The sequence below is a fragment of the Diplotaxodon limnothrissa genome, linkage group LG6 (genome assembly GCF_057381915.1).
Source record: "Diplotaxodon limnothrissa isolate DT_005_m linkage group LG6, D_limnothrissa_male_GT1.1, whole genome shotgun sequence".
Taxonomy (NCBI): domain Eukaryota; kingdom Metazoa; phylum Chordata; class Actinopteri; order Cichliformes; family Cichlidae; genus Diplotaxodon; species Diplotaxodon limnothrissa.
Genome location: NC_140601.1, coordinates 13,983,799 through 14,010,518, shown reverse-complemented (window position 1 = coordinate 14,010,518; position 26,720 = coordinate 13,983,799). Strand labels below are relative to the sequence as shown.

Sequence of the window (26,720 nt, the reverse complement as noted above, 5' to 3'; positions counted from 1 at the left end):
CGTCAAAGGAGAAAAGTGTGAGTTCCACGTCTCCACCGTTGCATTCCTGGGGTACATAATCGACCAAGGAAACCTCCGCCCGGACCCTGTGAAGGTAAAAGCCGTTGTTGAGTGGCCGGAACCTCCTAATAGGCACCAACTGCAACGTTTCCTTGGGTTTGCCAACTTTTACCGGCGGTTCATTCGGGACTTCAGCCGAGTTGCCTTGCCGCTGACCCAGCTAACCTCTCCCAAGCTTCCTTTTCAGTTGAACAAAGAAGCTCAGGCAGCTTTCCAAGAACTGAAGAAACGATTCGCCTCAGCCCCCATCCTGATCCAACCCGACCTCACGCAGCCATTTGTGGTCGAGGTCGACGCGTCCGACTCAGGGGTTGGAGCGGTTCTGTCGCAACGGAAGGACGGTAAGCTCCACCCTTGTGCCTTCTTCTCCCGCCGTCTGTCCCCTGCAGAGAGAAACTATGATGTCGGGGATCGGGAACTGCTGGCGATAAAACTAGCCCTGGAGGAGTGGCGGCACTGGTTGGAGGGCACGGCTCAGCCTTTCCTCGTCTGGACAGACCACAAGAACCTGGCATACCTACAATCAGCTAAGAGGCTCAACGCTCGACAGGCCAGGTGGGCCCTGTTTTTCACCCGTTTCCACTTCTCCATCTCTTACAGACCCGGTTCCCGGAATGTCAAACCCGACGCCCTGTCCCGTCAGTTCTCAGTCTCGGAGGACACCACTGAGCCCGCTCCCGTTCTCCCCGCCACCTGTGTCGTGGGCGCCATCTCCTGGGGGATCGAAGCAGCCATTCGGGAGGCTCAGGTGTCGGAACCGGATCCGGGAGGTGGGCCAGCCCAACGGCTCTACGTCCCTCAATCAGTACGTTCTCAAGTACTTCAATGGGCCCACACTGCCCGCTTTACGTGCCACCCAGGGGTCCACCGCACTATCAACTTCCTCCAGCGCTACTTCTGGTGGCCCTCTCTGACTAAAGACGCTCGGGAGTACGTCTCCGCCTGCGCGACCTGTGCCCGGAATAAACCGTCTCATCAGCCGCCCGCTGGACAGCTCAATCCCCTGCCGACTCCGTCCAGGCCGTGGTCCCATATAGCTTTGGACTTTGTAACCGGACTGCCGCAATCAGCAGGCAACACTGTCATACTTACCATCGTAGACCGTTTTTCTAAAGCTGCCCACTTCATAGCTCTACCCAAGCTTCCCACGGCCATGGAGACCGCACGACTGCTTACCCGTCATGTGTTTCGTTTGCATGGGATCCCGGAAGACATTGTGTCTGACAGAGGCCCCCAGTTCACGTCTGGCGTCTGGAAGGAATTCTGCTCCTCATTAGGAGCAAAGGTCAGTCTGACCTCCGGTTACCATCCCCAAAGCAACGGTCAGTGTGAGCGAGCTAACCAAGAGCTCGAGGCAATGTTGCGGTGCACAGCGTCCTCCAACCAGTCCATCTGGAGTGATGAACTACCCTGGATTGAGTACGCCCATAACAGTCTGACTTCCTCCGCCACTGGTCTGTCTCCCTTCGAGGTCTCACTGGGTTTCCAGCCACCTCTCTTCCCCTCTGTCGAGGGTGAGTATTCTGTACCATCTGTCCAGGCCCATCTACGTAGGTGCCGACGAGCTTGGCGGGCCGCACGGACGGCGTTGCTGCGCACAAAGGACCGAACCAAACAGACCGCAGATCACCGCCGCACACCAGCTCCAGCATACAGCGTGGGACAAAAGGTATGGCTGTCCACGCGCTTTGTTCCTCTCAGGACTGAGTCCAAGAAGCTCAACCCAAACTTCATTGGTCCTTTTGAGGTTTCGGCGCTGATCAACCCCGTCTCTGTGAAACTCCGGCTGCCGCGCAACATGAGGATTCACAATGTGTTCCACGTCTCCCAAATCAAACCTGTCCGGAATAGCCCTCTGTGCCCTCCTTCCGGGCCCCCTCCGCCCGCCCGGCTTGTGGACGGCTTGCCCGCCTATTCCATCACGCGGATTATGGACTCTCGCCGCCGCGGGCGTGGCTTCCAGTACCTTGTGGACTGGGAGGGCTATGGCATTGAGGAGCGGTCCTGGGTTCCGCGGGCCGCTGTCCTGGACAAGCGTATGCTGCGGGCCTTCCATCTGTCTCATCCTGGTAAGCCTGGTGGGTCGCCGGGGGGCTCCCGTTGAGGGGGGGGTACTGTCATGGTCCCTGTGCCCCGCTGGTCAATCCTCTATTGGGCAATATGTTTGTGGTTTGTTTGCTCTCTCGCCCTCTCTCTCTCTCTCTCTCTCGCCACGGCGATGCTCACTGCGGGCTCCCGCTGCTGGCCCACACACCTGCTCATCACCACACCGGCCGCTGATCCCAGCTGATTACTGCACTACTTAGATGGCGAGTCTGCACTAGTCTTCGCTGGATCGTTGAGCTATCAGTGTCAGTTAGACTTGTGTTTCGGCTAACCTTCACCTTGAGAATTTCTTATTATTATCCTGCTAACCCGACGTTTTTTGTGTAGATCGTTTTTGGAACCCGATGCGGAGAGGAGTGATTGAAGGGGGAACTTTTTGTACAGAAAGTGTGGAACACCCTTCTCCCAACCCTGTTTCCCACGGACCCTGGCGACCCGGACCCGTTTCCCCTGCACGTTGTATATAGCCACTTGGTGTATGTGTTCACTGTAAATAAACGCACTGTCCTTCGCTTAAAGGAAAACCCTGGCCTGCGCCTGAGTCTCTTTCGGAACCCCTAACAGAACGATCCAGCCATTATGGACTCAGCAGGACAGGACCCCGTGGGCCGGGCTCTGGCCGCCCAGGAAGCCGCGCTGGCCCGCCATGAACAAATGCTCGGGCAGCTACGGCAGGATGTCGCCGCATTGACCCTGGCGGTGGCGCAGTTAATACCGCTGGAGGGAAATGCGCAACCAGGGAATCCCCAGCCGCCCAGCCCGGCTCCCCAGGCGGCACCGCCTGCCGTAGCGTCAGGTAGCTCACCGCGGGTCGGTACGCCGTCTGACGGACCTTTACCCACACCGGAACCATTCTCGGGTGAGTCTGACAAATGTGCCGGATTTTTGGCTCAGGTGTCTCTGACGTTTCGCGAGCTGCAGCGTTTTCATAGCAACGATGGGGCGAAGATCACTTATTTAGTTCAACTTCTGAGGGGCCGTGCACTAAAGTGGGCCCAGGTTGTGTTAAACTCTGATCCTGTCATCACCTACGCTGACTTTCTCTCCAAATTTAAGAATGTGTTTAACCCAGGCACCGGGGCAGAGGCCGCTGCTCTCCGTCTCCTCAACTTCAAACAAGGTAGGAGAAGCATGTCTGAATACGCTATCGACTTCTGGATTCTGGCAGAAGAGGCAGGGTGGAATCAGGAGGCGCTACGGAGCACGTTGCTGAACAATATCAGAGAAGAATTAAGGGACGAGCTAATCATGCGTGATCTCCCTGCCTCCTTTAATGAGCTAATGTCCCTGTGCATTAAGGTGGATGAGCGGTTACGGGCTCGCCGGTCGCAGCGGAACTACAACCTCCATGAGGCTGCGGGAGTCTCTGGCACCGGCGCCATGGCGGATGCCGGCCCCTCCCGGACTCACGAGAGCGGGGACGGAGAGGAACCCATGCAGCTGGGCGGCTCCCATCTCACCGCGGCGGAGCGTCAGCGCCGGATTACCGCCGGTGAGTGCCTCTATTGTGGTCACAGGGGACATGTTGTGGCTACCTGCCCTTCGCGGGCAAAAGGGCGCGCCCGCCAGTGATGGTAGGAGTACTGGTGGGCGAGCTGAGCCAGGAAGAAGCTCCTCCCCGTTTAACACTACCGGCCACGCTTTCCATTCACTCTAAGAGCCGCTCCCTATCGGTGTTAATCGACTCTGGGGCGGAACAAAACTTTATTGACTGTCAGTTAGCCCGGCAACTTGGGTTACTATTGGAGCCCCTGCCTCATGCATTACGTGTTACGGCATTGTCAGGTCAACGCCTTCCAGACATCACTCTGGTGACGGAGCCTGTCGAGCTCACCCTCTCTGGCAATCATTCTGAAGAAATCTGTTTTTTGGTGTTTAAAGCAACTCGCACTCCACTAGTTCTCGGCCATCCTTGGCTACAACAGCACAACCCTCACATAGATTGGCTAAAGGGGCGTGTCACTGGGTGGGGGGAGGACTGCCACATGACCTGCCTTAAAGCAGCCTCGCCTCCAAGCACTGAAACGCCCTCTCCTGGGGTATTGAAATCAGCTGATTTAACTAATGTGCCCTCTGTTTATCACGACCTAGCTGAGGTGTTTCAAAAGGCCCGCGCCCAGTCACTTCCTCCGCATAGACCCTATGACTGTGCTATCGAACTGCTCCCGGGAGCTCCTTTACCCACCAGTCGGCTATATAGCATCTCACTTCCAGAACGAGACGCTATGGACAAGTACATCACGGAATCCCTGGCTGCCGGCCTCATTCGGGCCTCCACCTCTCCAGTCGCGGCAGGCTTCTTCTTTGTCGAAAAGAAGGATAAAACCCTCCGGCCATGCATTGACTATCGCGGATTAAACAACATCACAGTAAAAAATAAATACCCTCTGCCGCTCCTCAGTTCGGCCTTCGAGCTCCTCCAGGGGGCTACTGTTTTCACCAAACTGGATTTGCGAAACGCATACCATCTGGTTCGCATCCGTGAGGGCGATGAGTGGAAGACCGCCTTCAACACCCACCTCGGCCACTTCGAGTACCTTGTCATGCCCTTTGGTCTCACTAACGCCCCTGCGGTGTTCCAAGCCCTGGTGAACGACGTGCTCAGAAACTTCATTAACCGTTTTGTTTTTGTCTATCTAGATGACATCCTGATCTTTTCCAGAAACCAATCCGAGCACGAGACCCATGTCAGACAGGTCCTGCAACGACTCCTCGAAAACCGATTGTTCGTCAAAGGAGAAAAGTGTGAGTTCCACGTCTCCACCGTTGCATTCCTGGGGTACATAATCGACCAAGGAAACCTCCGCCCGGACCCTGTGAAGGTAAAAGCCGTTGTTGAGTGGCCGGAACCTCCTAATAGGCACCAACTGCAACGTTTCCTTGGGTTTGCCAACTTTTACCGGCGGTTCATTCGGGACTTCAGCCGAGTTGCCTTGCCGCTGACCCAGCTAACCTCTCCCAAGCTTCCTTTTCAGTTGAACAAAGAAGCTCAGGCAGCTTTCCAAGAACTGAAGAAACGATTCGCCTCAGCCCCCATCCTGATCCAACCCGACCTCACGCAGCCATTTGTGGTCGAGGTCGACGCGTCCGACTCAGGGGTTGGAGCGGTTCTGTCGCAACGGAAGGACGGTAAGCTCCACCCTTGTGCCTTCTTCTCCCGCCGTCTGTCCCCTGCAGAGAGAAACTATGATGTCGGGGATCGGGAACTGCTGGCGATAAAACTAGCCCTGGAGGAGTGGCGGCACTGGTTGGAGGGCACGGCTCAGCCTTTCCTCGTCTGGACAGACCACAAGAACCTGGCATACCTACAATCAGCTAAGAGGCTCAACGCTCGACAGGCCAGGTGGGCCCTGTTTTTCACCCGTTTCCACTTCTCCATCTCTTACAGACCCGGTTCCCGGAATGTCAAACCCGACGCCCTGTCCCGTCAGTTCTCAGTCTCGGAGGACACCACTGAGCCCGCTCCCGTTCTCCCCGCCACCTGTGTCGTGGGCGCCATCTCCTGGGGGATCGAAGCAGCCATTCGGGAGGCTCAGGTGTCGGAACCGGATCCGGGAGGTGGGCCAGCCCAACGGCTCTACGTCCCTCAATCAGTACGTTCTCAAGTACTTCAATGGGCCCACACTGCCCGCTTTACGTGCCACCCAGGGGTCCACCGCACTATCAACTTCCTCCAGCGCTACTTCTGGTGGCCCTCTCTGACTAAAGACGCTCGGGAGTACGTCTCCGCCTGCGCAACCTGTGCCCGGAATAAACCGTCTCATCAGCCGCCCGCTGGACAGCTCAATCCCCTGCCGACTCCGTCCAGGCCGTGGTCCCATATAGCTTTGGACTTTGTAACCGGACTGCCGCAATCAGCAGGCAACACTGTCATACTTACCATCGTAGACCGTTTTTCTAAAGCTGCCCACTTCATAGCTCTACCCAAGCTTCCCACGGCCATGGAGACCGCACGACTGCTTACCCGTCATGTGTTTCGTTTGCATGGGATCCCGGAAGACATTGTGTCTGACAGAGGCCCCCAGTTCACGTCTGGCGTCTGGAAGGAATTCTGCTCCTCATTAGGAGCAAAGGTCAGTCTGACCTCCGGTTACCATCCCCAAAGCAACGGTCAGTGTGAGCGAGCTAACCAAGAGCTCGAGGCAATGTTGCGGTGCACAGCGTCCTCCAACCAGTCCATCTGGAGTGATGAACTACCCTGGATTGAGTACGCCCATAACAGTCTGACTTCCTCCGCCACTGGTCTGTCTCCCTTCGAGGTCTCACTGGGTTTCCAGCCACCTCTCTTCCCCTCTGTCGAGGGTGAGTATTCTGTACCATCTGTCCAGGCCCATCTACGTAGGTGCCGACGAGCTTGGCGGGCCGCACGGACGGCGTTGCTGCGCACAAAGGACCGAACCAAACAGACCGCAGATCACCGCCGCACACCAGCTCCAGCATACAGCGTGGGACAAAAGGTATGGCTGTCCACGCGCTTTGTTCCTCTCAGGACTGAGTCCAAGAAGCTCAACCCAAACTTCATTGGTCCTTTTGAGGTTTCGGCGCTGATCAACCCCGTCTCTGTGAAACTCCGGCTGCCGCGCAACATGAGGATTCACAATGTGTTCCACGTCTCCCAAATCAAACCTGTCCGGAATAGCCCTCTGTGCCCTCCTTCCGGGCCCCCTCCGCCCGCCCGGCTTGTGGACGGCTTGCCCGCCTATTCCATCACGCGGATTATGGACTCTCGCCGCCGCGGGCGTGGCTTCCAGTACCTTGTGGACTGGGAGGGCTATGGCATTGAGGAGCGGTCCTGGGTTCCGCGGGCCGCTGTCCTGGACAAGCGTATGCTGCGGGCCTTCCATCTGTCTCATCCTGGTAAGCCTGGTGGGTCGCCGGTGGGCTACCGTTGAGGGGGGGGTACTGTCATGGTCCCTGTGCCCCGCTGGTCAATCCTCTATTGGGCAATATGTTTGTGGTTTGTTTGCTCTCTCGCCCTCTCTCTCTCTCTCTCTCTCGCCACGGCGATGCTCACTGCGGGCTCCCGCTGCTGGCCCACACACCTGCTCATCACCACACCGGCCGCTGATCCCAGCTGATTACTGCACTACTTAGATGGCGAGTCTGCACTAGTCTTCGCTGGATCGTTGAGCTATCAGTGTCAGTTAGACTTGTGTTTCGGCTAACCTTCACCTTGAGAATTTCTTATTATTATCCTGCTAACCCGACGTTTTTTGTGTAGATCGTTTTTGGAACCCGATGCGGAGAGGAGTGATTGAAGGGGGAACTTTTTGTACAGAAAGTGTGGAACACCCTTCTCCCAACCCTGTTTCCCACGGACCCTGGCGACCCGGACCCGTTTCCCCTGCACGTTGTATATAGCCACTTGGTGTATGTGTTCACTGGAAATAAACGCACTGTCCTTCGCTTAAAGGAAAACCCTGGCCTGCGCCTGAGTCTCTTTCGGAACCCCTAACACTATGCCAGGATATGTCAATAGTCTAAGAAAAGGCAAAGGTGACTCCTCTGAATATGGATCAATAAAGAATCCCCCGTGACATAAACAAACTGTAGATAAAGAGGAACTGATGTTTGAGCCATTTCAAGGGTCTTTAAAGAACAACCACAGTTAGGCTTACAATGCCAGACCATACGCAACACATCTGTGCTATGAAAGCGCAAGTGTGAGATTAAGACAAGCCGACGGGGAAATCTGGTTTACCTTTCTCTTATAAGACTGGCAGCAATGTACTATTCGTCAGGCAGGACATGAAAGACAGACCAGTCCATATGTGCGAGGATTTAAGTAATCCAGCAGAAAAAGGATAAAAGGCAGTGGTCTCAGAATTGGAGACAGTCTATAGATGCTATGTGGTATCCAAGTATGTCCAAGCATTTCACTACATATCGTACTGTGTATGACTGTGTACGTGACAAATAGAATTTGAATTTGAGTTTGAATTTGTATCCCATCGGCCTATGTTAATACAGTTTTTTTTTAGTAAATGAAAAAAAAGATATAAATAGAGAAGATGTTCTTCACACAAAGAGGAATTATAGTTATACAATAATGTGCAAAGGTGTTGAGCCACCCATGATTTGTTATATTTTGCTTCTATAATGTAATTTTTGACATTTTTGCTGTCAAAAATGATTAAACTACGAGTCCAGAGTCGGCAGTGGCTTAATTTTTTTGCCAATGCGGTAAAAACATACCTGGACAGAAAAGCACACAGTGGAACGCTATCGGTCATAGATTGGCCTCCCCAGAATTCAACATTATTGAAGCAGTGTGGGATCATAATGACAGAGAATAAACTAAAAGGCAGCCAAGGTCCAAAGAAGAGCTTTGAGTGTCGTTCAAGAAGCCTGGAGAAGCATTCTTGAAGCCTACTGACTAAAAGAGTTCAGGCTGTGCTGAAGAATAATGGTGGTCATATTCTTCAGCACAGCCTTTCTAATGTATTTCCATGTATGCTTGCACATTTCAATAAACTGTTGCACCTTTTTTCTATTTTTTTTAGCAAAATATAAAAAAAGAAGCGGGTGACTCAAAACATTTGCACAGTAATGTATTAAAAAGATAAAATAATGTGGTCATTATTTATATCTTTGCAGCAATACACTAGGTAAAAACAAGACAAGACAAAAGGCTTTTCATATCAGAACATATTAGATAACATATACAATTGCAACTGATAATACTAATACAAACAAATAAGTCCAGACAGGCTAAATGCAGAGTATTTCCTCACAGTGTGAATACTCCATTTCTGAATTGTACAAATCATTAGGTTTTAGCAGGACATATCACTGGGTGTTCTCACCATAGCAGTGAAAGGAAATGTAAATCTTGAGTTTATGACTTAGTAAAGTAGCAAACTAATGTAGAAGACAAATGGCTTTTGAATCAAACCCTGTGGGACCTCGTGAAAGATCTAAGTCGAAGTAAATGAAAAACTGTCCGAATGATTCTGGTGCCTGCTTATGATGTAAGCACAGCCAGGACAGAGCTGTCTGCACTAGCCCGGTTCTCAGAACAATCAGTTTTAGTTGTATGATTTACTTTATCAAAGGCACTGCAGTAGTGTATGAGGAAAGCACAGACAGAACCAGCAGTCAGGCAAGTGTGCTTACTATTCAAAAGCAGCACACAGTCACCAATATGTAAATGGTTCAAAAGACTGTGTAATTTTAACAAGAGTCCGGCCCATTGCATGTATAAAACAGGACGGAAAAGCCCCAGTGGCCAAAGAGCTATTTACAGTGGAGATGACACTTGGACCGACAATATCAGAAACCCCTTAAGGGGGCTTGTGGGGATAATGTCAAGAGGCAGGTTGTATATTTCATGTAGGAAACAGTCTCTATTAAGAAAGAAAGCTCACAGCAGTTCAGCACAGCAGAATTTCCCAGTGAAATAGAAATGTTGGGGGACATTTGTAGGACACCACCAGTGCAACACATTTATTAGTGTGGAACAGGGCCCGTGAGACTGTCCACTCCAGAAAACAACAGTGCTGGTCATTTGTTTGAATTTGTAACAGCAGATGTTAATGTTCAGAGCGGCGATGGTGGAACACACATACAACCATGCACATTTAGTCGCGTGCTGGAAGTATTCACTTAACTTGCTCTATTTTCTGTTATCATTTCAGTTATACTGAACCAAGAGATTTATGATCAAATATACGACCTGTTAGTTTTATGCTGTGCTCCTTTTTCATACTAAAGCCACAAAATTCCCATTTGTGGGTGATACAAAGGTACTTTTACATTGTTGTATCTGCTGTATGACTGTAGTACTTCTATCCATCCATGAATCCATTCTCTCCCACCTATCCTATTCAGGGCTGCAGGACGACTGGAAGCGATCCCAGCTGGGATTGTGCAAGTTTCTGTTGCACTCTGGACAGACTGCCTGTCACAGGGCTTATGATTGTAAGGTAATATATACACACGTTGACCTTGTAAATATAACAATTTAGTACGAAATTATTTTAGTATAAAGTATGTAACAGCTGTGTACAGCAGTATAAGTCTAAATCAGCTATAAAGTTTAAATCTAGTGTATACTTTAGGCTTAAATGTTAACAAACTGCAAGGCACTCCCTCTCTAAAATAAAACGAACATGCCTTTTTTTCACGGTGAGGTTATGTAAAAACTCCACCATGTTTTGGCACACAAAGCCTATATGCATCCCTTCCAAAGAGCACCTCAAATAGAAGCGGGCTGAATTCAGAAAGCGCTCCGTCTCGAAACAATACCAGAGTGTACTTTATTTTAATGAATCAGTCATAACACAGGATAATATATACAGGACATATGACTTTTAGCTGCTAAAATGCATTTTGTTCTCCTTAAGTGACACTTTATTGCTGGGCTTTTACCCTGTTGGAGTAATTAGCATGGTGAATTTTTTACTGTGAGGGCAGAGAAGTATATTTCTGTCATGACCTTGAATGTCTCGTGATGTTTTAAGCAGTCTATCAAATAAGTGAAAATCCCTCCTCTTTCTCACCTTTCCCTCCAAGGAGCACAGGTGCAGCGCTGGCTCAGAGCCACGGCTGTGCCACGGCTGTGCCACTCTTTATTTTTTTATAAGTTTAAAAGGGGCAATGACTCAGAAATGGCAGACCAAGCGCTACGGAAAAGAGAGAACTGCTACTCTGTGCTAATAACGGACATATGACGAAGGCCGAGGGATCAAACAGTTCACAACTGGAGATATTACACTGCTGTGGCAAAAATGAGCAGGCAATATTCTTTGAGTCAAGTTTTACTGCCAGGTTTATTGTCTGGAGGTCCCGCCTGTTTTATTAAAACACCGGCTTTGCTTTTTAAATATTCAAGTTGACTTTTTTTTTTGCTGAGACACTAACAGTTTCATGACCCAGCAAAAACGCAAATGTGGCTCTGCAAAAAAATTAACATAGTACATATAGATTCAGAAGCGACAGCTGTTTTCCAGGTATACACTTGCTCGCTGTTCAAAAAGGCTTTAAGTTCATAATTTTGACATGAAGCCTAAACATGCTACGTGTGCTCAGCTGCCATGACTTAAAAACATACAACCATAACTAAAAACTCACACGCTCACTCTTTCTCGCCAAACACACTTGGTGCACAGTACGCGGACAAGCTTTCCCCATCGAAGCTTCTTTGAAAAGGTTTATAGAATCTTAAAATAGCAGTGTGGTCTGTGAGCATGGGGATTAAAAAAGAGAGAGCCACTATGGAGCTGCTGTAGTGTGACATCACACAGACAAACACACCGCACCGCACCACACAGCCCTGCCGTTGCCATCTCATTGTACTCCCCAACTGGGGCGTGAGAGAAGGAGGAGAGGAAACGGAGGGGGGGAAGGGGGGGTGACAAGAAAAAAGGAGAAGAGATAAGGCAGTGGCAAGATGTGACGGGAAGAGAGGGAGTAAGTAAAAAGACGATGACTGAAAAGTAAGAGGTTATAAGAGGAGTGAAACAGGGCAAAAGATGGAAAGCGTGGACTGTGAGAGATGACAGTGGTAAGCAGGAAAAAAGATGAAGATATATTAACATAGACTCGGAGCGGGTGCGTTGGGCTGGGCTGTTTGAGGCAGAGATGACTGCTGACAGATCTGAGTGATTCGTGAGCACTCGTGCACACATTCTTTTTCATAAACACAAACACAGGTGGGGGACGGCGGGTCCGGCTAACGCAGCTCTCTCAGTGCGTGTGAGACACAGGAACCTGTTGGCTGACAGCGACATCCTGCTGTTCCATCACACAGCGCAGACAGACATCAGGACGCACCAACACAGTGTATGCTAAACAGCTGCAGCAGCTCTGCTGTGGAGAGACTGACATCCTCAGCAGCCGCTTCCAGCAAGCAAACACCAATAACTGAGACTCACTGCCAACACAGACAGATAAACAGAGAGCAGACACACACAAACACATAATTACACAAGTGCTGTTACACTGTCAACAATGTTTCACAGAAAAAAAAGTCAGAATTTTGCAGGGGTTTTGTTGTTGTTGCTTAAAATTAATGAATCGGTGGACGAACCGTAAAGTTAGACATAGATTCTACTGATGTGAAATGTGTGGATGTGTGAAATTAAACTTCAGTGAAGTTTTATTGATTTCTTTTTGATACATCAAGGCAACTTGGATCTTTCTGCAAGATATCATTTGAATCTGTTTATTTCCTCCATGTGGAAGATGGACACATTATGTAGTAACAGACTCTGTCAGGATGAGTATTAAGGGTACCTAATAAAACCCAGTGCCCCTCTATGTCTCAATGTTTGTCATGGAGTCTGTTGTCTTGACTTAGGAGTCTTCATGTTCATGTTATTCACTTATTATTATTCAGATTAAGTTATTCTGGTCATCTCAAACTGGTTTTGTAAGGATGCCAGTGAGATCACTGTACCTAAATGGCTACCAGAGCTCAATAAAAAAAGCTCCTTTAGGATGGGGTGGATCCGGAGGTGCACATCAAAGGTCTGCAGCTGACAAATCTGCGGCAACTGTGTGACGCAATCATGTCAATGTGGACCAAAATCTATGAGAATGTTTCCAGCACACCTTGGTGAACAAAGAATTCAGCTCATTCTGAAAACAAAAGGTGGTTCAACTAAGTAGTAAGAAGGTGTACCTAATAAAGTGGCTGGTGAATTTCTTTGTGTGTCTTTGTGTTATTTTTCTTCCGTCCTTCCTTTTTTGATTGCCTGAGCAACCCCAGTTTAACCTGAAGTTCACCAAAACAAGGCTATCTTTATCCTTATCTGCCTTCACTTACCCTAACATCAACAGGCAGCGTCAGGCTTTCACAGACGAGGCTATCAACTCGATAAATCAACCCAGGGTTTCCACACATAAAAGAACGGAAACCTATAATATTAGAAAAATCCAAAGAGGTTAAAGATACAACGCAGACTAAAAGGAGCACAGCTGCTGCAATCAAAGTAGCGCTGCGTGAGTGGTGGTGATGTGAAAAGCACCGTGCATGGCATGTAGGTCTGTAGTATTAAAAAGCCCTCCAAGAACATTTGCGCGCTTTAAGGCCTTTGAATGTAAAAGCTCTATTTACTGCAAATAAAGACATTCAAAGCCAAGAAGAAAAGCTTGGGAAAAAAGCCCACTGCGTCAGGTATTAGAATTATTAGTATCACTGCCCCATCATTAAAACACAGGCAAGATCTGAGTATAATTACAAGAGTGCAGCCTCTCCTGCTGAATTAATTCTGCCCTAAATGGACAGAATTTCCTACAGTGTGCAAGACACTCTTTGCCTTTTCCTACAGCTCCAGCAGCCCTTAGCTGCTAACACCTGAGAGAAGGTAAAGAACAAAGAGAATTAAACCTTTTAAGTAGCATATGGTGCTGCATCAAGGCATATAGAACAATACAGGTTTTTAAAAACTGTTTGTAACCATCAGGGAAACATGTAAGGAAAACAGTTTCTCGTGAGAATATATATATTTCTACTGAATTCCATCAGGGAAAGACAAAGACTTTAACGTCTCCTATAACGACTGACCGTCTTACCATCTGTGCACCGAGGCCAACTGGATCTTTCAGGAACTGTAACTATTTTCCAGAGAACTGATTGCCCAGTAGGCTGCGATTTCTTACCTGCTGGCCTGTTATCACAAACACAACCTGCCCCAGAGAAGTGAGCCAGTGAAGTTACCTCCTTATCCTAACGCAGGCCTCTGTACTTTGCTCTGCACTCCCCTCAGTCTTTTTCAGATTGCCTGTGTGCGCTGTGCCACTCCACGTCTGTGTTCCTCATCTCTAGGCTTTGTCAGTTCCACTAGTTTGTGTCTCATTTAGTTTTTACCTTTGTTACGCAACACTTTGGTTTGCTTCTCCATGCTTTCTCTATTGAGACTTCTTGCTTAGCTAAGTCTAATAAAGATCGATGTTGCTTCTACCTGTTTGCGTTGGCTGCATGTGTCAGCGTGATGGAAGTCCATGGCAGCATTTAGTGCCAACCTTTTCTCTCTCTACTTTTAGAGATAGAGCATTTTAATGTGGACACATATTGCTTGGCTGTTGCGATGCAAGTAATTTTTGCTGGTTTCCAACTTTAAGCCAAAGGAACGACACATCCTTTACTTGTTATCACTATGGCCAGATGTAGCAGAGTAGTTTGAATCCGGTGACATGTTCTGACTTCAGCTGATGGTGAGAGAAGTGCAGAGGGAGTTTTTTTCTGAGATAACATTCAGGTTTTTTCTTTCCCTTTCCTTCAGCTCTGATGAGCTAAGGGCACCCGAGTTGACATCGGCATTTTGGACAGCCAAAATGACTTCCCACTATAAGCAAGCAGATGACGCTATGGATTATTTCACATTTGATAATAGGTTGTCAGCATTGCCTTGCTCAGGCAGTTTTCAGGGGCATGGGCAAAAAATAAATAAAAGCTCTAATTCTAACTCAGCTGAGCCAGAGAAGGTCATGAACTATGAAAGGACCAGGGCAAGGCCTGAAAAGTTTTGATTGCTACTTGAAAAGGGCAATTTGCACCCAAGAGGAAAAAGGGCAGACCATTGCCCCCATGAACGCCAGGCGTTGTCAGTGTCAAAGCTGACTTGTATGAGCCTGAGTCACCACAATAGGAAAAAAGCAGAGGCTTAGGCTGGGCAGCAACTCCACTAGCCAGGACCTTAAAGACTATTCTGTCAAATATCAGCTGCGACTGACAGCACTTCTGCTCCTGGTGTCAACAGAAACCAACTGATCACCAAAGGCTTTTTACATCTACGGACTTTTAGCACAACATCATCGCAAAGAATGGTTCTGTGTTACTACAATCGCTGGCTTAAAACAGTAAACAAAAAGTGAATCTGCACGTCCTTTAAAATGTGTGTTTCAAAGGGTTGGTAAAGCAGGGATTACTTGCAGAGCCTGATCCTAAACATCTTGCTGCGTGCTTAGCACTTAGCTCGACACACAGCGAGATGGGAATATGACGGTGCTTGAGCATCACAATAGCTGAGATTCTTTCCATTTTCCTCATACTGAGTCATTTTACTGACATTTCGAACATTTTGAATACAATAACGAGGCTCTGAAATGGAATAAAACATTTCTGAACAAGCAAGTTAACTTGGTTTATTTAAAAGACATATTCGTAGTTCTGTTTAAAGGAGTCATTGGTACAAATGGTTGTTTATACTGTCATACAAAGGAGGCAAAATTAAACTAAATTTCATCATAACCAATGCATGTATAATTTCAAAAGCTGCAATTGTGCATAACGTAGAGGTCGGAATCACCAGACACCCAACGATATGATATTATCACAATACTTAACTCTCAATACTGCTTTTAACAGTATTCCAGTAACATATACTTCAGCTATTTTCTTACTGCAAAATGAGATTGTTAAGCATATCAACACTCACACTACAACATGCCATTAATGCTGCCATAAGACAGATCCTGTCTGCTATCAGTCTGCAACTGAATGGGGTCAAGTTAGCAATTACATTTAATCTGCTTCTGATAATACAGCAATTAACTGAGATAAATAGCCAAAAATGACATATCTACCGCTGTTTAAATGAAATAAAATCACATTAAATAGAAACACTGATCAGAAACATTTAATGATTACATTTGAACTCAGCAACCAAACAAAATACAACCAGCTGAAAGCCAGATGAGTCCAGTCTTCTTGAGCTATGCTCATTGATGAAGACAAAAGACCTCAAAAAGAAGTTAACTGGACTTCTTCACGTTGTTTTAAGATGTTTCACTTCTCATTTTCTTTTCAAGCTCTTAAGACTACCATGACCTGGATGATCCTACCTGGTGACCTGTGCCATCACTTTGTAAACAAAAGTGGTTATGAGTGTGAAACACCCTCAAGCTATGGGTAATCACTCAGTCACTCACTCATCAAGGGTTGCATTCAGTGGGAGAATGTGAAAGAATTCAACACAATCACCAGGCAGCCACTGATTTTCTTGTAGATACAAGGAGACTGCTGTTCTCTCTTTACTCATGTGACTGAGACATTAGCTTGTTGTGAATTAGGAGCTAGCTTTATCAAGCTAAGTGCGACCAGTGATGGATGTAGTTTGTTCAGCTGACGTTCTCACAGGATGGTGGTACATCAGATGAGCCCTTGTTTTTATAGTATTGCCAGAGTTTTTATTTTAATTTATTTAATAAAATATTGATATTTATTGTCCCTGGATTGATGTCACCACGCAAATTATCGTGATAGTATACTGTATGTTTCCCCTCACCCATAACTGTTTGTATTCTTACTGTAATTATGTACTGTATTTGTAATTTTGGATAGAAAGTGGGTAAGTTATCAAAACTGACATATTCCCTGAGTAAAAATAGCAGCCATAGCTTAGATGTAAAGTGTGTGCCTGCCATCCTTTCTGAGTATAAATATAGAGTTTAAAGTCACGTCCAGGTAAACACACTCATTCTCTTAATTGATAGCACTGAATAAATAGCTATTATAGTCTATTATAGTAATGAATACATTGTGCACTGATATCCAGGGTCCTTTAATAGATAAACTGTAAAAAGAACCAAAGTAGAATGGCTTTAATGGATTGTGTTGACCTTTCAGACTGGTCGTCCACATCACTGGATGCAAATTATTTCACTTAAAGCAATCATGTGTAGAGTGGGAGCAGAAGGTCAGATCAGAGGAGCTTTTGTTTAACGGAAACAAATGGATTGCTCTTCTGTCATCCTTCAAGGCAGTGATCCGCTCATTCAGCAGTGTGCAGATTAAATGAAAAGCAACTTTTGCTAACGTGCTTATATCTACAAACGTCGACTTTTAAACAGGGACTGTTGTTATATGTCTTTTCCCCTTTTTTTTCTAGCATCTTTTTCCTTTTGTGATCAACATTTCACTAATAACTGTATTACTATAATAACAAAATCCATTTCATTGATGGTGGTGAAAAAAGAAAGAAAGAAAATCAAAAGATGCGTGTAAAGCACAGTTCACCAGAACTGAATAAGAGTATTATTTTTCTCCATGTTTTTGTTATCTTACTACTGTGCCTCAGTTGCCTTCTGCTTGAATTTGGATTTAATATCTCAAAGGAGGTCCAGTCAAGTAAAATTTATATGTTTTTTTTATCAATCGTGTACTTAGAGCAATGTTTTCTTTTTCTTTTCTTTTTATCTCTCCACAGAAATGGACGGCAAAAGCATGAATTCCCAGATTGATCTTTAACAAGTCTGTAAGGTCTTGCCAGTTTGTTGTAGGTTTCTTTAGGACAACCTACAGAAAATCAAACTTCATAAACAGAAAATTCAAGGACAAGGAAAGTGGAACGTGTACTAAAAGGTAAGAACAAAAGTAAGAGAGAACATCATTGTTCACAGATAAAAAGCACTCCAAGTTAAAAGGTAATGATGATGAAAGGGAGACGTGTCAAAGCTGAAGATGTGGTTACTGAGGGCAAAATTCTGATATTGTTTTAGATAGGTAGATACCACTGTCATACATACCATACTGTATGTATGACTTTTAAAGACTATATATAAAACAGCATCCATGCATTCTCTTCAACTTGTCTAATTGAGGGTTGCATGGAGGCTGGAGCCTATCCCAGCTTTCAGGGAAGGTACAACCTGTAACAACCATCAGATTTGCACCTACAGTCAATTTAGACTGACCCCATGCATATCTCTGAACAGCGGGAGGAAGCTGGAGAGAACATGCAAACTCCACACAGAAACCTATGGTCCTCTTGCTGGGACACAACAGTGGAAACCACCTCATCACCAGGGCGCCCATTTTAATACAACATGATGTTCATTCATAAGTTCATAAGTTATTGTCTCTACTGTAGACAAATAAGGCAATAAGGTAGGAACAGCTTTACTGTCACGTCCAATTTTAAAACTCTGGGTTGGAAGTAGCAAAAATGCTCAGCTCAAAGCTTTAGGACTGCAGAGCAGTGGGGTCATGTCAAGGTTACTTAACAACTTGACTTTACTTCACAAAAAGTTTTCAGTTTTTTACTGAAAAAGAAAAAAATGATGATGTCGATTAACGTTACACAAGAGCCGGGGGATCTTTGTGTTTTCACCAAATCCACTTTGTTACATTTAGTAAAAGATACATGGTATCTAAAAGATTGTGGTATATCATCCGTCACAACATTGATCCTGCACATTGACAAACGATTGAGTATGACTGAGATGCCAAAACATCCTTAACAAGCATTCATATTTGACAAGTTGCGAGTGAGACCGACCACAACTGATGATGGCAGTGAAGCTTTTACAAAATGGCAGAATTTGACACCCAGCAAATTAAAACAGTCTGTAATACTTTGAGGCTCTAATGAAAAAAGCATCAACAGAAAACAGCATGACGAGGAGACGCGCTTCAGCTCTTTTTCTTCTTGGAAATGGTGACCTCGCCACCCGACAGCCAAGTTCCAATATCCTGTTTAACACAATAGGGCATAGACCAGCTGCTTTTTTAAATCTTTCAAGTTTCAAATATATTTCTTCAACCCACAAACAATTTTGATGAATTTTAATGAAATATGCTACAAATGTGATGTTTTTTTGGTCTTTTTGTTTGTCTCTCATTTTCAGTTGTCCATTTTCTGATTTGTGTCAGTGCACATTTTGTGCTGTTCTATGTTCAACAATGGAAAAAAAGCCATAAAAATTTTGTTTCTATTTGAGTTAAGCACATAGGATCTTTAATTATACTGCGTAGTAAAAGTAACCCTGTTTTTTTTTATAAAAGAGAAACAGATTGGATATAAAGTATGAACATGCCAAAGGTGGCAACACACACACACAGTGTTAGATATTAAAGAGTTCTATAGGACCAAATATTAAGTGCATGTAGCACTTACTGGTACCTCTGAATGCACACGAGGTATTATTTTTATTGGTAACAGCTTTGATACACTTTATCATGTCAGCTGATGACAGCAAATGCTGCAACAGGAAATGACCTTAGATGAACTCAGTAAAGTTGATGTTTGAAGCAGTAAAATGCTGCCTAGTGATGAGCTGGCAGTGGCCACATATATTATTTCATCACCACTTTTAAGGGTAGGTGTGTAACATTAAAGCAATGATAGTCTTTGATGTGCTGCATCAGTTGGCAGATGTCTGGCTCCTCTGCAAACGGTGACTTCACTGTGCACTTAGGATAAGTCAAAGTCTGTTCGTCAGCTATGTCACATTCACAGACTTGATGAACAGAATATCAGCATAATGGGGGCTATTTCCAGGATAACCGTGATATGACCCACATTGTGGTATTGTTTAGTTTTAGTTTTAGTTTTTTTACTGCATTACCATAAGAAAGTGCCAAACAGAAACTGTAAACACATTTTTCCCCCTATGTGTTGACAAAACCGGAGTTTCCATTCACTAAACACATTTTTTAAAACAGTCTCCAAAGTGAATGACTCTAAAAACATCTCAGTGTAAAAGGAAAACTGAGGTTTTGGAAACAAAACAAATGAATTTCTGTACATAAAACTGAGAGACATTACTGTGAAATAGGCATGGGCACAACTCACCCACCGCAGATGGCTGCAACTCAGTCATATTTACACTCTGGGTGCTATAACATATATTTTATATTATACATATAGAATGTATGTATAATATAATCGTGTGTGACAGACAGTATTAGTCATGTGATAGACTGCTAACCTATCCAGGGTGTAACCTGCCTCTCGTCCTTTGATAACTGGACTAGCAACCCTGAACTGGATTAGCAGAAAAAATTGGATGGATGGATTCTTTAGAACTGTCTTCTGATTGGTTTGAATAGGAGGTGGGTGGGGCTTTCGTGAAAACAGCCAGGCAGGATCTTAAGGATATTCACTCTCTCTGATATCATAAAAAGCCAAGAGTATGAAAAATCCTGTCAGAAATTGAGCGAGCAGTATGAAGCCTGAACCTTTGGTTCACAGTAATTACATGTAAATACACCGGCCTCATTATTTCAGACTCTGGCCATGTTTAACAGTGTGTTTATTCCAGAAAATACTGAAGACCTCTTTTAATTTCTTTAACCTACATTTGAAATACACAGCATCTGCTTGCTGTGAATGTTGCTGCTTAGATGTTTGTCGACCAAAACAATAAGACAGAGAAGAGGCTTCCTATTTTTCAGGTATTTTAGTGTGGATAAAGACCTTTGCTAGTGTGGACATACTTCATATTTTTTTAATTAGTCATAATTGATTCACTATATTTGGAGAAAAAGACCTCAAATGTGGTTCACACTGCCAGTCGGTTGTGTCAAAGTGGTGCTCAGCCAAGCTCAAGGAACCAGGCATCAAACCCTGTGGAGCCAGAGAAGCACAGGAGCCAGGAAAACAGGACTAAATGATGTAGTCTGGTTTAGTCACCATTGCAACCATACTAACCGAGCTACTCTCTCTTTCCCTCCCTCCTCTTTTGAGGTTTTTTGTTATTTCTCTCACATACAGACCCACAAAGCCATCATCCAAGCATGCTTCACAGGCTTCAAGGCCAGCAAGACTTCCCAAATCCTTCTAACATGGCTGGCTGTTCTTCACACAACCTGAGCCTTCTGAGAATAACAACCACGGAAGTAAGAGTGGATAAAATGAAAAAACAGAAGAGAGAAGGATAAGGTGGCAGCACAAATGGAGATGTGTGGGAGAAGGGAAAAGCAGAGGAGGCTCAGAAAGAAACGTAGGACTGGAGGAGACAGGGAGATACGAAGGAAACAAATGGCAGAGAAAGGGAAAGAATTAGAGGTGAAAGCGTGGAAGAGCTCAGCGAGTGAATGACACAGTAATGTGTCTTCAGCAAGTGACAGCAGGTGAGGGGAGCAGGTGTTAAATATTAAAGAGTCGCAGCAGAGAACCTGGGCAAATGGCCCCTACTGATATGGGACATCCCAGGCTGGGACAGACGTGCACATCCACACACACACACACACACACCCACACACACATGCACACGCAGATACAGAGACACTAAGAGTAGCATCCGACCACAGTGGCAGAGCAAAGCAGAAAGAACATGCATGTTTAATTCACAACCCTCCATTTCAGCATGTTCCTCTTCCTACACACTGTGACCCTCTGCTCCCCCCTCCACACACACACACACACACATGTGAAAATAGAAAGTTTAAAGTCGAGATGAACAAGGCTGGCAGAGAATAAGCGAGCATATATGAGGCTGAGGTAAAGCCAACAACATGTCTTATTTCCCAAAGCAGTTTCTTTGAAATGGAAGCACAGCATTCCAAACTAATCCTGTTCCTCTCCCGGGCTTACACATACACTCTGTCCACATCCATTCCACGTTCCCTAACCATGTCTCTCTCCTAACTGCACAACATCAAACTTCCCACTGTTTATCCCCTGACACGCATTATGAGGGATGAGGAGGAGGCAGAGACTGGAAAAGAGAGAGAAAGACAGCTGGAAAGAGTGGACAGATCTCTAAGCTGTTTGTCTTTAATTAGGAGAAAAAAAGCATCTTGGTCTGCAGCTGGCAGAGGCTGATTTAACTCACTTAATTTCAGCCAAAATGTTGCTGTACAATAACAATGTAGGGTGATGGTGGATAAGGTTACTATCTAGAGGGCCAGTCTGTTACTAGTGTGCAACTGCAGAATAACCCTGAGGTATAAAGCTTCTTTTATAAGGTGTACCGCCAGGACTTATCAGAATTTCGGATAATAAAATTCTCAAAGCCACAAATATAGACAAAGACAAAATTACTGAACTGAGAACAAACAAACTGCCATACCTTTCATGTTTTTTACTGAACACACTGAGGAAAAAGTAAGCGAACAATTAAGGAAATGAGATTGGATGCGTAGGTTGCAGAGGTGCCTCTCTCTACAAAAAAAGGCAGACAAAATCTGGTTAAAGACAAAGTCTGCTTTTCTGAGGAAATATAGCTTTGTGTGAAGCATTCCTCGATGACAACAACTTTTAAAGGGGTTAGAAAATCTTTATAGAGACATATGAAGCTGGAAAGGCTGCAAAAGCTTCTTAAAAACCTAGCTGGTCATCAATCCACAAAGACAAGCTGTCAGCAAATGGAGGCAATTCTCCCTGGGAGTGGGCGTCCTGCAAAGATAACACCAAGAATACATTTTGAAATCCTGAAAGATTTGAAAAAGAACTCAAGGGTGACAAGAAAACACCAGCAAAAACTGTGTTCATGTATCATTGATGAGAAAAATCTGTATAAAAAAGATGTAATGGAATGGATAGCATGCAAACCACATTCAAAGTAGGTGTAGGTGTTAAAGAACACTTTGTTCTTTGGACAAAAATCCACAACACTATGATAAGGATGAAATTAACTGTACCCCGAAAACTTGTTCTAACTGTGAAGCACGGTGGAGTGAGCATCATGGTTGGGGGCTACTTTGGGTCCCAGATCCAGTGCAGTCTTTGGAGGAACAATCCACTCATTAATCCAATCTTAAGTCAGAAGCTGTATTTAAAGAGGACTGATGACAAGCAGTCCAAAATTCCTTTGTGCTTTGCAAGAAGCTACATGAAAGCCTGGTAGACGGTTCATTTAAATATGTGCTCACTTAAGCCATCTTGTTCCAGCAGCCCACTTCTCAGGGTGTAATTGTTCCTCAACACCTGACGTGGACCTTGCCAGGTGTGACGTCCGAGCCGGTATTGCTTCATATTTATGTCTCTTGCTCATGTTTGAGGGAGGCTTAGTTAGCATAGGGGGGGTCTAGCCTAGGGACCCTTACTGGATGTAGAAGTCCTGGTATGGAGTCAAACTCATAACTCCCGTTCCATATAGTCTTGCCACCAGAGATGGGCAGTAACGCGTTACTTGTAACGCGTTACTGCGTTATCAGATTACAGTAATCTGATTACTTTTTTCAAGTAACGAGTAAAGTAAGGGATTACTATTGCAAAAACGGTAATTAGATTACCGTTACTTTCCCGTAGGAACGCTGCGTTACTGCGTTACTAAAACCGTGATTTTTTGCGAGAATGTCTCACGACAGTGACGTAAGCGAGTGCGCCGTTAGTGACAACAGCTGTGTGCAGATCAACAATGGATCACATATCGATTGTGGGAGAGAGTATGAGCGTGCAGCGTTTAAAGCGTGGAAGTACTGACCTTACTTTGAGTTTGATTCCATAAAAAGTGACAAAAACATTAGCGTCCATCGTTCGTGGGAAGAAAACTTCTTTTTACAGTGAAAAAAAAACCCCTAAACTTCCAAGCAAGCACCGAGTGCGCTACGACGTAATGGGAAACTCACAGAGAAACTCGCGGATTCTTCAACTGACCGCTGCGGCACACCTGCACCAGGGTAAACCTCCGCCTACCGCAGTCCTGCTTTACAGGTGAAAATAGAGCAACAGGACCGCTGAGTCTTTGACTTTATTTATTTTCTGCTGTGTTTTACTTGCATCTATTTGAAAGAGTGAGTGTAAACACAAAAAAGATTTTTATTTTATGTGCTGGAATGTGCAGAAAATAGGTTTAAATGTTAAACTAATTTATTCAAGTCAGAGAATGTTGCATATAATTAAATTTTTGCTTGATGCATAAAGTTAAAAGATTAAAACTGATAAAACAAGTTTTAAAAAGAGACTTTTCCATTTGATTACATTTTGTATGATGGATTATGCAGAAAAAGTAGAATTGGGCTGAAAGATCTATCACTTTATCACCTCACGGTTGTAAATCGTGTTTTAAAAAAGTAACTAAGTAACTAAGTAACTAAGTAATTAATTACTTTTGAAAATAAGTAATCAGTAAAGTAACGGGATTACTTTTTTGGGGAAGTAATCAGTAATTAGTTACTGATTACTTTTTTCAAGTAACTTGACCAACACTGCTTGCCACTACGCTATCCAGCTGCTTATTGAGCACAAGATCTATAGAGGCTGGGGTCTATCACACCAGGTGATAGATGTAGCAATACTGAATGATAGCAACATCAGGAAGAAGGACACGAAAAGCTGCAGAAGTACCAAGAGCTCAAAGAAGAGCTCGAGAAAATGTGGAGGGTAACAGTGGGGCCAGTGGTAGTCGGAGGGCTCGGTGCAGTGATCCCCAAGTTGAAATATACTTGAAATATATATATATATATATAAATCCTCGTTTTAACACTTTTATTATTATTTTTTTTTAAATAGAGAGTCATTGCCTTAAGTCACCTCACCCTGGTTCTTTATCAGTTTATATGGATCGCTGCAGTGCCCATCCCTGTTTATAGCTAATAAAAGTGACAACTGGAGAAAGCCTTTACTTGAAATGTGACACAATCATGACAGTTAAGTTGGCATTCTGGCAGCTTAACACTGCTTTAACACCAAGGATTTCACACTTGCACTGCCCACCTCTATGTATATCCATTATTTTAGAGCACAATTTTTTTTTCTTCTGTATTTTCTTGGCATCATCCTCTTCCTTCTGTTTTTGCTCTCCATCTAAAGCATGCTGTCTAAACTGATACTGTGGCCAGCTAACATACCCAAGGTACCACAGGAGGATCCGCTCATTTTTCCACTCCTCTAGTACAAACTTGATTGGCACACTAACAGAGTGAAGTGTATGTATACGTGGTGACAGAGAGCACACGACTCGCTCAAGCTGCAAAAAAGCACAATATTGTTTGTTAGTCCACAGTAATCAAGCTGAATTGTTACCAGCCCACTGGGATTTATTTCGATCCTCCAGATTATCGCTACACCACTGACAGCAGGTATGAAAGCAGTGGTCACACTGCCAAGAGATGTTTCACATAGCCAGACTTTTTTTTTCTTCCTCCACAGCAAATCATGTTTGCTGGAGTTGGTTTGTTTTTATTTTTCAAAGTCTTCAGACCATTCCTGCTTAAATGTGTCTGATGTTGTGAGATTAATGGGAGCTAATAGAGCTGAAAAAAAAGTGCTGAAGGGGGTTATTGTGAAGCTGTCACGATCACAGAGGGAGCATCAAGTGCAAAGCATGTGTCAGCCTCACTGAGAGTCCTCGGCACCTCTGTAATTATTTTTAATAGGCGCCATCAGCAAATGCTGTAGCACACCAGTATGTCTGACGCTCAGAAATATTATCAAAAGAATCAATCGGTTAATAAACAAATAAATGCCAGCTATATTTTACACCTAATCAAATAAAAATACCAAACTTTTGATTGTTTCTTAAATGTAATATTTTTTGTTGAATTTATGTATTTGTATCTATTTATTAAGATTCTGAACAGTAACAGTATCCATTCACAAATGTGTAAAGAGGCCTTTTACATAGCATATCTGCCTCCCAAAGAAAATAATAGTTATCTATGACTAGCCGCCACATCTTGTTATTATCATGCCATGTGCATTGTAGCAGTTTTTATGTGGCTCGCCTTATCTGCAAATATGCAATAAAAAACCTCTTATCTCAAAGAGGTGATCATGTCTCCCCTTTAAAATATACGCATCTCTTGTTAAAGGTACAGTGTGTAAAATATCACGACTACATGTCAGTGGACTGCAGATTACAGTCACCTGAGTCCTTCCAATTCAAGTGCATAATCCTAGCTATGGTGGCAACTCTGGTCGTTATTCATCTGTAGTGAGCGCAGGCTGCTGGTTCACTGTTTACCTCCACTGTCAATATAACAAGTGTATTCACTCTGGAGGGCGTACGAGTCAGTGAGTCAGTAAAGCTCATGTCTGTGCAATGACAGCAATACTGAAGTGAGTTGTTGACGATATATCAATAGCTAATGAAAACCTATAGTCCCAATCGTGTCTACAGGAAGCTTTAACACGCACAAGGAAGTTCACTTGTGCCCTCTCATGTCCTTTCCCTACATTTCTGATCTGACAAGGTAGATGTGAACTCGAGCAACCGCATGTCTGAGAATTTTCGATGATCTGCTCATTCACTGTTCTTCCATACCTGCCTGCTAGTGGGATGGTTTTGCCCCAATTTAAACCAGGCATGGAGTCTTTGTTATTTACAGGTAAACCCTGCAGGAGCTGTTGTGGAGGAGCTGGTTAGTTACAGGCCATACACACTCACTTTTACACCTGGGAGCTGCCAGAAATGACCGCTCTCTTGTACTTTTGGCCACCGAGCTGTTCAATTAGAGCAGTCGGGGGCTAAGTACCCTGTTTAATGGAACATTAACGGCAGCGATTGAGAGCGAGAAAAGTTTCGTTTATTTATTTCCCCTATCGTTATAAACTCAGCGGGGAGTCCAAACTGCTGACCTTCACGTTACAACCACAGACCCCCTCACCTTCAAGCCAGTTCTGTCTCCTTTACCTCACTCCTCATTTCTGTTATCCTTCTTTCTTGTCTTTTTCTCTCGCACACGCTCGCGCACTGCATCCCCCGTCAAGGAGCACTTCAAAAGGCTGCTGTACTGCGGCAGTTATTGGTTCCTGTGTTTTGGCTGCTGTGCCCTGAGAGATTTAAAAGCTAAAGAACCAGTTGTGTTTGTCTGTCTGTCTGTCAATCAGCGAGGTCTACAGAGCCAGCACCAGAGAGAGAATTCAGCTTAGAAAGCAATGTACATCCTTAACTTTGCACTGAGCACCGCACCAAAATAAACACACACACATACGCACACA

General features: G+C 45.0%; 1 protein-coding gene across 1 annotated transcript in view; it reads right to left on the bottom strand.

Annotated features, from left to right (window-relative positions):
* The window catches only part of grin2ab (glutamate receptor, ionotropic, N-methyl D-aspartate 2A, b), a 142,981-nt gene that overhangs the window by 82,316 nt on the left and 33,945 nt on the right, over positions 1-26,720 (bottom strand). The gene's annotated exons all lie outside the window — the stretch shown is intronic.